A 14,951-nucleotide genomic window follows, 5' to 3' on the forward strand; every position below is an offset into this window, starting at 1 on the left:
AGTTGGAATACTATTGTATGTGGTCTTTTCAGATTGGCTTCTTTCACTTGGTAATATCCATTTAAGGTTCCTCCATGTCGTTTCATGGCTTGTCGTTCATTTTTTCAGTACTGAATAACATTCCATTGTCTAGTTCAGGGGTGGGGAACCTTTTTTCTGCCAAGGGCCATTTGGATACTTATAACATCACTTGTGGGTCATATAAACTTATCAACTTAAAAATTAGCTTGTTGTATCTGATCAAACATTTAATTAACTCACCCCTAATCCTTCAGCAGGGCCAGACCAAATGATTTCCCAGGCCTCATAGGGCCTTCAGACTGAACGTTCCCCACCCCTCGTCTAGATAGATCATAGCTCATTTATCTCTTCACCTACTAAAGGGCATCTTGGTTGCTTTCAAGTTTTGACAATTAGGAATAAAGCTGCAATTAACATACAGGTTTTTGTATGGACATAAATTTTCAACTCTTTTGCGTAAGGACCAAGGAGCACAATTGCTGGATCATATGCCTAAAGTATGTTTAATTTGTAAGAAACTGCCAAACTGACTTCCAAAGTGGCTGTCCCAAGTTCATTTGATGACATACATTTATAAAGCTGTACGTCAGAGGACTCCTTTAGACACCTAGCATGCGAACCACACCTAAGAACTGTAGTCAACCATAGTGGCCACAGTGAAAAGGTCAAGTGAGCAGCCAACTTATAAAAGAGAGCTTTAATAAGGCTTATTTTTGGTGGGATCTCTTGCATGTAGGGGGAAAAAGTGTCAAAGATCGGATTTAGGACCAATGTTTGATTAATTTACTTGTGTCTCTAAATCATAGGGCAAAAACACTCCTCTGTTGCAAGTGTGAGATTTCCATATTCACGTCCTTGGTTCATGGCCTTTTGCTTCCTGTCAAACAAGCTACACTTGGATTAGCCTCTGGTGCTATGCAGCACCGGCCACGTGTGTGACTCTGTAGCCAAACACAGCCCACGCTTGCCAGATGTTTCACAGAGCACACAGCCCGTCTGTGCATTTGGCACTGTAATGATGCTTGTGGGAAGGGGGCAGATGCAAGGGCCTAGCCCCAGCAACAATAGCAATGACTTCAGAAGACTATTGACTTTGTATATTTACTCAGATGTTTGCAAATAAGCTTTAGAAAAATCAATAAAAACACCACAAACTGTGGGAAAACTTTGAGATCATCAGTGCCTTCTCCCCAGTGTTGAACAATAATTATCCCGTAGCTCTTCATTTGACGGGGAAAAAAAACACTTAGAAATGTATTTCTAGAAACGCATGAGTCTAAAATGCAATCAATCTCTCTCTCTTGCCATATACCGGGTGGGGCAAAAGTAGGTTTATAGTTTGTATGGGAAATAATACAATAATAAGTAAATAGTAATATGAGAATATACTGTTTCACATACTCACAACTGTAAACCTACTTTTGCCCCACCCTGTATACAGACATAGACATACATATATCGATCTATATCTATACATATATCTATCTACTATACATAATACCATTATAAAATCTCTATATAGACATATGTGTACATATGCAGATATCTACTTCAACATCTTATTGAGTATATGGAGAATAGAGAAAGAACAAGTCATGACTTTTGCCTACTTCTGAGAAATATTTTTGTCCTAAGACATTAACTAATCTCTTCTCCTAGGGTTGCTGAGGGGAGCTGTCTACATGAGGGGTCAGAGTACCTAGACTTACCTTCCCACCCATTCTCCTCACCTCCATGCTATGAAGCTATTGTAAACTTGTGGAAGTCATTAGTTTCCCTGGTTTTAGTTTCTTTGGATGCAGCTACCTCTAACATCCTGGGACTCTGACTCCCTTCTGGCCATTCTCTCCCACTTCACCCCCACTCCCTGTCCATGTGCTCTGAGTGGGGCTCAGCCTGGCCCCAGGACATCAGTGCCCCAAATCCCTCAGGACCCATGACCAGTCCAATCAGAATAGACCTCTGGCCTTCTGTCTTTCTACCTGAACCTGGAAGGATGGAAAGTTGGCAGTGCTGTGGCCATCTTATCATCAGGACCACCTGTCCCAGAAAAGAGCCAGCATAGAAGCAGGAGAGCCAAGAGTCAGAGAAACGCCAGAGGTCCTGATGACATAGTTCAAGTGCCTGAAGCCTTGGGCTTTTCAGTCCCTTGAACCAACAGCCTTTCTTCTTGGCCTCACCTACATTCAGGTTTCTGTCCTATGCAGAAAGAATCCTAACGTTTCCAAATCTTGTTTTATTGGCATCCAATTTCATTTAAAAACACTTGATCGTTTCAAATGTGGACATCAGTTATTCTATCCTGACATAAGGCAGTTTCCCTTCATTCACTGTCTAGCTGGACATCTTCAGGTATTTTCTATGCAAAGTATCCATAAGACCATGGCCAAAAATAATACAATAAAGGTACCTAAAAAATCAAACAGCATAATAAAACCTAAAGAAATGAATTAAGTCCGTGTCAGTGTCGCTCTACAGACGCACTTGTATGAAGCCAGCAAGCCAGCACACTGAAAGGAGAATTTACAGTAAGTAGGCAACTATTGAAAGGCAACGAGGAAGGACGAGTTCTGTTTGTGACACTCAATTGCTTGAGAAGCATTTCAAAACAATCTTATATAGGCCGCATTTTATTTTTATTTTATTTTGCAGACTTTTTTTAAAGAATTTAAAAAATATTTTTATTGATTCAGAGAGGAAAGGAGAGGGGGAGAGAGATAGAAACATCAATGATGAAAGAGAATTATTGATCAGCTGCCTCCTGCATGCCCCATATGGGCTCCTGGGCTGGGAATTTAACTGTAACCTCCTGGTTCATAGGTCGATGCTCAACCACTGAGCCATGCTGGCCGGGCTTATTTTGCAGTCTTAATATAACACAGGTTACATTGAGAGAAGGACTGGGAGAGAAGCCAGCGCTCAGTTCTTCCATGTATGCTTTCTCCTGTGTTTGATTTCTTCTGCGGTGTACTGTTTTGATTCCTGTCTTATTTCCTTTCCTGTGTTTTTTAGTTCTATCCTCAGTGGTTACTCTAGAGATTATTTTGAACTCTTAAACATAGAAGGATCTGCTTTGAATTATCACCACTTTAGCTTCAATAGTATAAAACACTTCTGCTTTTATACAGCTCCATCTCCCTTTTATGTGGCTATTGTCATCATAAATTACATGTTTACACAGTCTATGTTCATTAACATGGATCTATAATTATTGTTTATGCCTTTGTACTTTAAATCAATAGGAGAAAAATATAATAATACTTTATATATACCTATATATATACCATTGCTCTCTATTTCTTCACATTGCTTCCAGTTCTTGTCCAGCATCCTTTCCTTTTTGCCTGAAGGACTCCTTTTAGCATTTCTCATTGGGCAGGTCTACAAGTTGCACGTGTCAGGACTTGGACATGTGGACTAACCGGGAGGCACCTGTGGGAGGCACTTGGCAGTCGTTTCATAGAAGCCTAGATCAGAGCCAAGCTCCACCAATGACTCCCTTTTGAGCTGGACTCAGAGAACTGTCATTTTCTCTGCCTCATTCAGGCTTTGAAGTGAGAGTCGAGACATCTAAATTTTAGTCCTGGTTTTGTCCCTAACTAGCCGTGTGACTGCAGACAAAGTTACTACTCTTATTTGTGCCTTTTTCCTTATCTGGAAAATTAGGTGTTATAGATCAGGGTGGTCCAACTTTTTCTGAAAGGGCCAGATAGTAAGTATTTTAGACGCTGCCGGCCACGTAAAGTCGCAACTGCTCAACTTTACCATTGTAGTCCAAAAGCTGCCAAGGACAACGGGTAACCGAATGGGCATGGCTGTTCCAGTAAAAGTCATCTAGGAAAATAGGAAGCAGGCCAATTTGGCCTGTGCGCCACAGTTTGCCAACCCCTATTCTCCATGGTCCTGGGGAGTCCTTCTGGCTTTAAAATATAAACGGTCTGATAATTTACACAGTGTTATCCGTGTCCTTTTACTCCTTCACATCATTCTGGAGCATTCTCTCTACCAGCAATACAGTGGGAAGAATTACTACCACCCACTTATCTGTGTATGCGTGAACCCAGCACGTGTGTGTGTGTGTGTGTGTGTGTGTGTGTGTGTGTACTTCATTTATTCCTCCCAGCAAGACTATTAGGTGGATACTATTATAATCGCCATTTTACATAAGAAGGAACTAAGTTGAGAGAGGTTCCTTAACAGGTCCAATGCCAGGGCTGACCAGCAGCCCCTAAACAATGGATGAACAGATTACTCTGACACAGTTTCACTGTGAAAGAGAGGGCTAAGGGGTTGCCTGGCTCAAGGCACCAAGCAGCCCCAATTGCCTGCCTAATTAGGCTTTTATTACAGTTTGAGATAAAGTTTATATTTTAGATACAATCAGTAGGGTGAGTAATCTTGGGAGGACACACGTGTTTACATTGTCCTCTAGGCAAAGGCATCCAGGGATTAAGCATAAGGATTCCAGTAAGCACTTGGGGGTCTGCACATGCACAGGCTTGTTTGGAAAGGTCAAGGAATAATTAGGGGCGCTGCCTTCAACACTCCCCTAAGTCTCCCCTAAGTCGGAATTCCCATAAGCAGGGCAGGCGGCCGTCCACACACCTCCCTTTTCTCAGAATATCCTCCTTACAGCTTTCCAACCAAGTTTCCTGTGCTCCCCAACAGTTCAAGGCCACAGAGTTGGTAACAGCAGGAAGCAAGACAGTGGGACTCCAAACCTTTGTGATGTTTTCTCCATCTCATGCTTCCTATATTAAAGGTTTTTAGCACAATAGAGAATTCAATTTTCTTGAGAGGGAAAACAAATTTTAAATATACTATCTAAAGTTTAAGCCCCCCCCCAAATTCCACATAGACTCTTTTTAAGTTATAAATAAAGTGATTAGCTGCTGACTTAAAATGCTATCTCTAAGAGGCAAAGGCCAGCAAAAGAACATGTTGAGGCCCTCACCATCTGTCTGGCAAGACATATGAAAGAATTAGTGAACAAAATGCAGTTCTGCATTAATTACAGTAGAAATGCTTTTAATTACTCTCTACTTACTGCACTTGCCAGACCAACCACACATCCTTGCAGAACTAGTCTGCCGGCAGCACTGCGCGCTTCCCTGGAGCGTTGCGCTTGGGCCTGTGCTAATTCCCCACAGTTTACAGGTCCGGGGGTCAGAAGTCCAAATAATTGTGGAACAAATGTGCATTTAAATGTTCTTACTAAAAGCTTAACATAGGTGTGTTAAATTCCCCTATTTCCGCTTTCACCAACCTTTTAGAGAACCTAAGCAATCTCTCATCCGTTTTAATAAAAGGAATCCTATTAAATTTGATTCAGGGCTTCAGAGACAATATTGATCATTTATGGCTGAAGAAATTTGGGAAGAAAGTTTAATGAAATGAGTGGGGCTTAAACTACACCTTGAAAATTATGTAGGCTCCAAACAGGTGATTGGGGGTCAAGGAAGGCACAAAGGCGCGAAACAAACGACGTACAGTGGCCCACCCTGCCCCTCCCTACCCAGGGGTTCTGCATCTGAGGATTCAACCAGCGCTGATGGGAAATATTCAGAAAACAATTATGCTGCTGCTGATGTGTCCAATGGGATTGGGCCTATGATAGTTGCATCTGTACTGAACATGTACAGACATTTGTTTTCTTGTCAACATTCCCTAAACAATACAGTGTAAGACACATTTACATAGCATTTGCATTGCATTAGGTATTATCAGTAATCTAGAGAGGGCTTAAAGTATTCAAGAAGATGTGTGGAGGCTCTATGCAAATACGATGCTATTTCTATAAGGGACTTGAACATCCTCAAATTTTGGTATTTGCAGGGGGCACTGAAATCAGTCCCCTGAGAGTACCAAGGGATGACTGTGAGTACAGTCGGGGAAGTAGGAATGATCATTTCAACCCCTTGATACTCAGAGTATGGATCTCATTCTAGCAGTGTCAGCAATCCCGGGAGCTGGTTAGAAATTCGGACGGTCAGTCCTCACTCCACACCCACAGAGTCAGAATCTGCAATTTCACCAACTCCCCAGGTAACTTATTTGCACATCACCTGTGAGAAGGGCTGTTGTGGAGAGCTTGAATCTTCCGAAAATGCCCTGAGGAGTTACTATGATGCATATGAAATGGAATGGTAACAGAGTTTATTAAGCACCTACTATGAGCCAGGTGAACTATCCAGTGCTTTGCAAACTCTGTCCTATTGATTCTCAAATGTCCCAGGCGTGTAAAATAGAGCTGGTCTTTATTCTAAATAATTGAAATAATCTGCTCTGCTCTCTGTGACCCCTTTGGTTGACGTTGGTGTAAAGAATCCATTTGTGTCTTAAAAACTTCAAATAATTGCTTTTTGAATTTTAACATGTAAAATATTTTAACATCATATTTCTTCGCTCTCTTTGTTTCCTGGGTTGCAAACTCACAGCTGGGGTGATCTCCGATGCCTTGATAATTTCGACCGACGAGAAAAGAGAGGCAACTCAAAAGCACTTCGCTTAGGGCAGGGGTGAAATAAAATAAAAATGGCAAGAAATACATACTACGAAGTGGAATTTGGGAACGATACACCAGATTGAGCCAAATCTTGGAGCATTTGGTGTGCATCCTGGGTACTCCTGCAGTGCTGCATGCCTAGGCAGTTTATGCGGGGTGGGGGTGGGGGGTTGGTTTCTCAAGGGGGCATTGAGGCAGTTTTTTCTTGCCTTGTCCAGACTGGAACAGATGAAGTTCTTATACCCTCTTGTGCCTCCGTGAGTTCCATGCTCAGCCCACACTGAACAGAAGGAGTAGCAGCAGCAACCCAGATGTTGGGCGCTAGGGAGAGCCATGAACATGTGCTCACTGGTTTGGTTTTCAGGGAACCTCCTGTTCTGACTAAGCGCCTTTCAATAAGCCAGATTCAGTGGGTCTCCACCAGCTGTTCTCTTCAGACAGAGGGTCCCTAAAACCGCCCCCAGTGCACAGGGGAAGGCTGAGTCCTAGCTCTCACTGCCAGTGGGCTGAGCCCCAGAACTAAATCTAATTGTGTTGGGGCGCTGAGGGGATAGATGGGTTAGGTTGTGAGGGGCATTCCTTTCTCGGGGACTTTCACAGAGCACATGTTGTATTCCAGAAGCAGAAATATGAGCGTGGGAAGAGGTGGGTTAGCCCTGGAGAACAGGAAATGAGGATCCTGGGTCTCTGAAAAGGTCTGGAAGCTACAAAAGCAGGCTGTGCTGTGCTCGCTTCGGCAGCACATACACTGACACTGAAACAGTACGGAGAGATTAGCATGGCCCTTGTGCAAGGATGACACGCAAATTCGTGAAGCCTTCCATATAAAAAAAAAAAATCAGGCTGTGCTCACTTACCAAGCATGATTCCTAATGCTGGCTCCCAATGCAGCCTTAAAAGTACCTTAAATCCAAGAAAAATTCCTGCAGCCAAGGCCGGTGTGGCTCAGTTGGATGAGCATCGGCCCACACACCACAAGGTCGCTGGTTCGATTCCTGGTCAGGAAACATGCCAGGGTTTCAGGACTCAATGCCAGTAGGGGGAGTGGATCAAAGTTTCTCTCTCTCTTCCTTTCTCTCTCTCTAAAATCAATAAAAACATATTTTTTAAAGCCCTGGCCAGTGTTTCTCGGTGGTTAGAGCATTGGCCTGCACACCAAAGGGTCATGGGTTCAATTTCCAGTCAAGAGCACATACCTGGGTTGCAAGTTTGATCTCTAGTGCAGGAGGCAACCAATTGATGTGTCTCCCTCACATCAATGTTTCTTTCTCTCTCTCTTTCTCTTCCTCTCCTCCCCTCCCTTCAACTCTCTCTAAATATCAATGGAAAAAAATATCTTTGGGTGGGGATTAACAAAATAAACATTTTTTTTTAAAAAAAGAAAAATTCCACCCTGCTGGTATGTTCAGTGGTTAAGTGTTGACCTATGAACCAGGATGTTACAGTTCAATTTTCGGCCAGGGCACATGTCTGGGTTGCAGACTGTATACCCAGTTGTGTGTGTGTGTGTGTATGTGTTGGGGGGGGGGGGCATGCATCTCTCATCATGTTTTTATCTCTCTCTCCCTCTCCCTTCCTCTCTGAAATATATATATATATATATATATATATATATATATATATATATATTAAAGAAAAATTCCTGCAAAGCAAAGAATCTTTCTTGCTTTTATTCTCACCACGGGAGTCCTTGAAGAGAGTGTAGTATGTGTCTAATCAGGGTATTTAAAAACACTTTAAAAGTTCTACAGCTTTATTAACATTTTAACATTGTTTTTACATTATTTCAACATTTACCTAGATGATATCACAGGACATGCAGACTTTGGAAATAGTGCCAGTTTGGTTTCAGACCACCACAATAAAGCAAATATGGCAATAAAATGCGTTGCATGAATTTTATTTTTCTTCAATAACTCTTATTTTGCATGCACTAATTGTTTGGTGCAAGAGGCCTAGCTTTAGGCCTATTTTGGCTTCTTAAAAAAAATTATTGATTTTAGAGAGAAAGAAGAAGGGGGGCGGGGAGAGAGAAACATTGATTTGTCATTCCACTTATTTATGCATTCATTGGTTGCTTCTTGTATGTGCCCTGACCAGGGATCGAACCTGCAACCTCGGGGCATCTGGGGGCCACATCTCTTGTGTCCACCACATCCATGGGGTCACATTCCTCACACCCAGCAGCATTACCGAAGTTCATTCCGGTTGCTAACCAATTTAGAATATCATACTAGTAAAACTGCAGTACAAGTCTGATAGCATCAGTCTCATCCCAAGACTGGAAGACAGGTCACTTATTCACACATGTTTGAAGGACATAACAGGCTCTGCTATGTCTTCATTACAATACGGATCCTCACAAAGAGATGAGTCACTTCTATTTCCCTCTTTTAAACCTCCTAGAAAAAAAATCTTGAATGATTTTTCCTGTGCAGTATCATTGGAAAAGTAGAGTCACCTCATACAGCCTGACTAATAGACAATTGAACTGTGCAAAATTAAACACGGCTCACATGACGGTCATGGGTTCCCTCTGAAGAGCTGAATCACCTCCCCAAAAGCAAACGCCCCTGGGAGAAATAACAGAAACATGGAAAATGAGAGGCACTTGCGGTGAGAGACCCAGCAGGAAGGGAACTTGTAGGTCAGTCACAACCCGAATTCCTACGGTGCCAAAGGAATAAAATAATTGTAGTCCATCACAAAGTGTCTACTTAGCACCCTCAGGGTGGCCTCTAAGGTTGCCTGTGGTCCAGAGGGGAAGCTGAGGGCCTCGGAGATCATGGCTCCTCTGGGGTCATGATGCTGACAAGCTGGGAACAGAGCCTAGGCCTTCCAAAGGGAAGATGGTGCTGTTACTCTCTTCAGATCGCTTTCTCTTCGGCACTGAACGCTATGTTGGTGTCCCTGCGAAGATAAAACAGCAAAATCAGAGCTGCATTGTGTTACCTAGCTGCTCCGTTTTCGAGCCCACCTTAGCCATGCACCGTGCTTTCCGCCACCAGCCACCCCTTCTTGGCCATTGCCCACCTCACCCCTGCTCCCGGGGGAGCCAGGTTCCCCTGGTGATTACGCCTCCTCCACATGGACCAGGAGCAGGCATGGGAATATAAAAGCTCTCAACCTTCTGTTCATTGGACAACTCTGAGATGGACTCTACCTCATCCCCAAGTCTCCTCTGCTTGGTGTCACCCCTTTTTTGGTCCCCCTTTTTTCCCCTGTCCCACTTCCTTATTCTCCTTGTGATTTTTCCTGGGAACACTCCCTAATAACATCGTAGTCCCCCCCACCCCCAGCCCCCAATCCTGTATGGGGGGTGGGGAGGGGGCGGCTGCTCCTTACATGGGGGAAGGGACGGCTGTTAACTGTCGCTTCCAGGTGCAGTGAACATGCGCAGTGTACCAGCCCATTCGGCTCAACAATGTCTGATTCCTTTTGCTTCCTTCTTATTAATATTTAACCTTGGTAACAAATGTAGTCCACAATCCATAGACCTACCTAAGACTTTGTCACCAGAGAAATCATACATAGCTTTGGGTAACATTACAGTTGCTGTGAATATTTTGAAATACCATCTACTCTTTCTGGTTTGAAATTAAGAAAAGTCCTAGGCCTGCCTCTCGATCTTGTTTTCTAGTGTACTAATAAAGACGAACATGTATGACTACATCACATTTTAAAACATATTAGGAAAGCAGCATTTTGATGTCATTGGTTTCTTTTTTATTTTATTTGATGCATTTGAAACCAGTATTCCAAAGATGGGTCCCTGGAAGAAAAAGAATTGAAAGCCACAGAGTGTAAAAAAAAAAAAAAAAGCTCATGTGAGGAATAGTTGCTGTTTTCCTTTGACACTAAGATGGGCCTGGAGCTCCTGTGAGGAAAGGAAGTCTGATGGGGGAGAGAGAAGAGAAAGACGTGCTGGGAGGACAGGGCTGGGTGTGGTCACCACACCTGGGGGCTCTTCACACCCTGGGAGGACCTGCTCCCCAAAGAGAAGGCAGGGGATCTGTTACCACAGCACCAAAGACAAAAAACATCCTTCTTTCTGAAACGGAACTGTGGACTGAGGATGAGTCCGACACCACTGGGCTGTTTGTTAAAAATGCAAATTCCCAGGCCTAGCGTTATGTGTGAGCATTTGCATTTTTAACACGCACCCCAGCTGATTTGGGGATAAAACTTAAGTAGGGCGTCTTGCCCAGGTGAGCATGTTGGGATGGATGTTGCCAAAAGAGAAGACTATTCTGAATTAGTTTGACCAGGGAGTGACAAGCATTTTTATGAGACTCCCAGGGGGGCAGAGAGAGCTGCCCCTTCCCTATTGTCAATCACTAACTGGTGGGTCTGCTGGAGAAGCCCCGTCATGACTGAGGCTCCAGGCAGGACTGTGCCATTCCTTTAAAGAACTCTCTGAAGCCCAGCTGGTGTGGCTCAGTGGTTGAGCATCAACCTCTGAACCCGGAGGTGACGGTTCGATTCCCAGTCAGGGCACATGCCAGTGTGGGGTGTGTGGGAGGGAGCCAATCAATGATTCTCTCTCATCATTGATGTTTCCATTTCTCTCTCTCCATCTCCCTTCCTCTCTGAAATGAATAAAAATTTATTTTAGGGAAAAAAAGAAAAAAGAATGCTGGGATGGAAGAAAATGCTGTAGCTTTCCAGGGAACAACTGGGCTGTTCTTGTCATGCTAATTTGTGCCTGAATTCCCAAGAAGTGGAGATTGCGATCTCGCAGGTTATAACCCAGCCTCCCACTGAGGCAGTTGGACCTTCCACCCACCAGAAATTTTAAAATCATGTGTCATTCACAATGTATGGCGCCCTATTTTTCAAAGCCCCAGGTCTGGGCTTTCCTTGAACTAGATAAATCTTTTAAAGTAGGTCTGTATTCTAACTACACTTCCTATCTCAGTTTTATAGAGTGAAATATTTACTTATTAAAAATACTATGTAAATCACAACATCCTAATCTTAGTGTAATTGAATGAAGTGCGTTTTTTTGGGTGTGTGTGTGTGTGTGTTTAATTCTGAGGAGTAAATCCACTGCATGTTTCAAAGAGAGCTTTACATCGCTAATTTCCCGCCTGGGCTGGTGAGGGAGGGTTGTCAGATTTAGCAGGAGAGCCACATATGCATTTAACATTCCTAAGCAGCAACTGTCTCTTCGGTTGCTTTTCAGTCTGGGAAGCAGCAAGAGCAGTTCAGCACAATGGGAGAACTTTGTCGTTTAGTTTAAAGGGCGTGAACATGTTTGAAGAGCCTCTGCCGACCATGAAAGAGCTTTCTCTTCAGCCTCCCACATGACTTTGTGTCTCTGATCACATCGGAAAGAACCTCATGTTTCCCAGTGTTATCCGAGTTCTGCATTTGGGCTCCGGAACAGGGAAGTGAAGGGAGGTGTATGTCAGAGACACACGTAAGAGAAATGTAAAGAACAGGCACATCACCAGACAATCTATGTGATTCGGAACAAAGACACTGTGGATGAAGAAGGGGCTACATGCTAAACGTGACAGGCTCAGGGGAGGCCCGCATGGCGGCCGGCCTTACAAACGCAGAGCCACATAGGATGGTCTGAAGATAAAAATTCCAACTAAAAGCGAGTCGTAGTGGGTAGTCGCATCCTATGCCTGTGGCTTCCTTGACAAAGGTCAATTTTCACCTTAACTTAGCCTGTCTGTCTGTCTGTCTGTTTGTTTATTTATTTTTGCATTTAGGATATCATACCTTTGGAATCCCAGGGTGGTCCCCCTTTTCCCAGACCTCCTCAGGGCACAATCTCCCACCAGAGCAGAGACTACAGCACCCCTCATCAATATTTTGTTGCCCAAATACCATCTCTGTGCGCTGTAAACATTCATTGCTAACCATCCTATACCCATTTAATGTAAAAGAAGTATTTGTCTCTGTTTTGCTTTTTATTTTAATTATTTAATTTTTTAAGTATATAGTGAGTATGATTTCAAGAACTCCCACTTCCATGATCTCAAAATTTATGAGGTGCTAATATTAATCTCATTTAATAGGTTAGGAATGTGATATTTTTCCAGGATCATAAAGCTAGTAAATAAAGGAGCCAGAAAAAAGTGTGGGTTTTTTTTTTATATGCCACAGTAGATTTGGTGGTGTCATATAAACTGGATTTACTATTGTAGGATTATTTTGTAAAGTTAAGAGGTCGTCTCATATGCTAGTATACATTAGTAGTTATATTTAGATGGTTTCTAAGTAAATTGCTACTTTGGGGGTTTAATTCATGTCAGGGATTGTTTTTTCATAATTCAATTGTGTAACGATGCTTTAACTTTTAAAAGCGAAAAAGCTTTAAAAGTAAATGTGTAGCCCCACTGGCATGGCTCAGTGGTTTAGCATCGACCTAGGAACCAGGAGGCCGCTGTTCGATTGCAGGTCAGGTGCAGGGCGCATGCCCAGGTTGCAGGCTCGATCCCCAATGAGGGGTGTGCAGGAGGCAGCTGATCAATGATTCTCTCTCAACATTGATGTTTCTGTCTTTCTCTTCCTCTCTGAAATCAATAAAAATATATATTTTAAAAAAGCAAATGTGTGGCATGTGTGTTAACAGGTTGTGATTATTCACATGGTTGTTCAGCTTGTGTTCAGCTTCTGAGGCAGCTTTTTTCCCGGAGGCTCAGGGCTCTGTGTCAGTCTCTGAGGCCAGCCTTGAGGGATGAGGGGGCAGAGACAGGAGACCCTCCAGCTCACCATGCCGAGATTCACGATCATCGCCCTGTGCCCAATGGACCAACTACTGTTTTGGTAACTTGGCTATTGCCCAAGGCCCCCAGAGAATCAGTTATGCCAAGAGTATTTTGTCAGATGTTAATTTCTGTAATTTCTATTAGATACACTGTGTTCCCCTCCAAAAATAAAGTGATATTATGATATTAATTGTACTTTTCAGAGTACATCCCGCTCTGTTGGAGGATCCCTACTTTGGAATCCAGGTTCCTTTTGCTGCTGTACAGTTCAGGACTGGACTCCCACTGCTGAACTCCAGGCCAAGAGTCAGGGCCCGCCCAAAGGCTCATGGGCCTCGATGAATGTCTGCCGGACCCTCCTGTCACTGAGCTATGCTGACGTGACTTATGGTGTGTTACCGTGCTCCTCATGCACCCTCATGACCGCATGACGGCAATACCTGAGGGTCTATTCCTGCATCCTTCAGACACCAAGCTTACCAACTGGCCTAGGCTTCTCTGTCACCTTGCAGATAGCCCTCACTTGTCCAACTCCCCCACACTCCGCTTTCTCTCACCTTCACTCCGATGGTCGCTTTACTCCCATGGGCCCATAGAGTGTGTTCCATTCCCTTTCAATTACTAGGCAAAGTCTGAGTGATATGACCCAATTCTATGCAGATACCAGCCTGACCTCTGACCTCAAATTCACTCTACACAATTGATAAAATAAACTCTTACCTCATTTAGTTCAGTTCAATATGTCTGTATCAAATAGGAACCTGTTTCAGGCCTGCAAGGAGCTTATAGTCATGTGGGGAGTGGGTAGGGGAAGGAGGATATTGTTAAAAATGTGAAGAATTCGGGATTTTATCCTGCTTGTAAGCTATCCAGTCAGTCTGACATATTTTAATGGATACCGTATAAGAGACAAGCCTTTGGGACAGAGAGAAAGGACTTTATTATTCATGGCACAGTAATCGGCATGAGCATAGTCATGTTTACGTCAGCTCCCCTGGCCTCTGAGTCCTATAGGATTGTATAGACAGACCCAGCTGGACACCTGGATACATGGTGGGTTGCATTACAGGAGAGAAACCCTAAGCTGAGGGAACCAAATCTTTCAGGATAGATGGTAGAAAAGCTTACCTAGACAACTACACCATACTAATATAAGGTAAAAGAATTGAGGAAACTGAGTGTAGGGTTTATGGAAACTCTATTATCTTTACAACCTTTCTGTAAATCTAAAACTACCCTAAAATACGTGTTTGTTGTAATACATGCTTACCTAACCCTTGCTCTGGAGGGAAATACTATCTCTGTCTCCCAACACCGTTTGTTATAGAGACATCCTGGAAAAGCGAGCCCAGAACAATGGCAGAAATGCAAGAAACCCTATGAGGCATTGTTTCCCAGTTTGTCCACTGTCGTGGCTTCTGGTGAGTTTTCCCATAAAGAGGCCACTCCACTGGCCCCTGTGATTAACCTAACGGACAGGCTGGGACCACATCCGTTCACTGTCTCATCTAGATTTTATTGAGGCCACTATGATCAGGCATCCCAGCAGCCAGAGGCCTCTTCTAAGTCTTCTGGGGTCTCAGACTCAATCCATGAACACATCCTAGAAGCCATCACAGTCTAACTTAAGAAAAGTCATGGGACTCTCTCCTGAAGTTTCTGTACTGATCTTTCCCCTTGGCCCAAGCCATTCATGTAGG

This window comes from Myotis nattereri (genome assembly GCF_964212035.1).
Source record: "Myotis nattereri genome assembly, chromosome: 17".
Taxonomy (NCBI): Eukaryota; Metazoa; Chordata; class Mammalia; order Chiroptera; family Vespertilionidae; genus Myotis; species Myotis nattereri.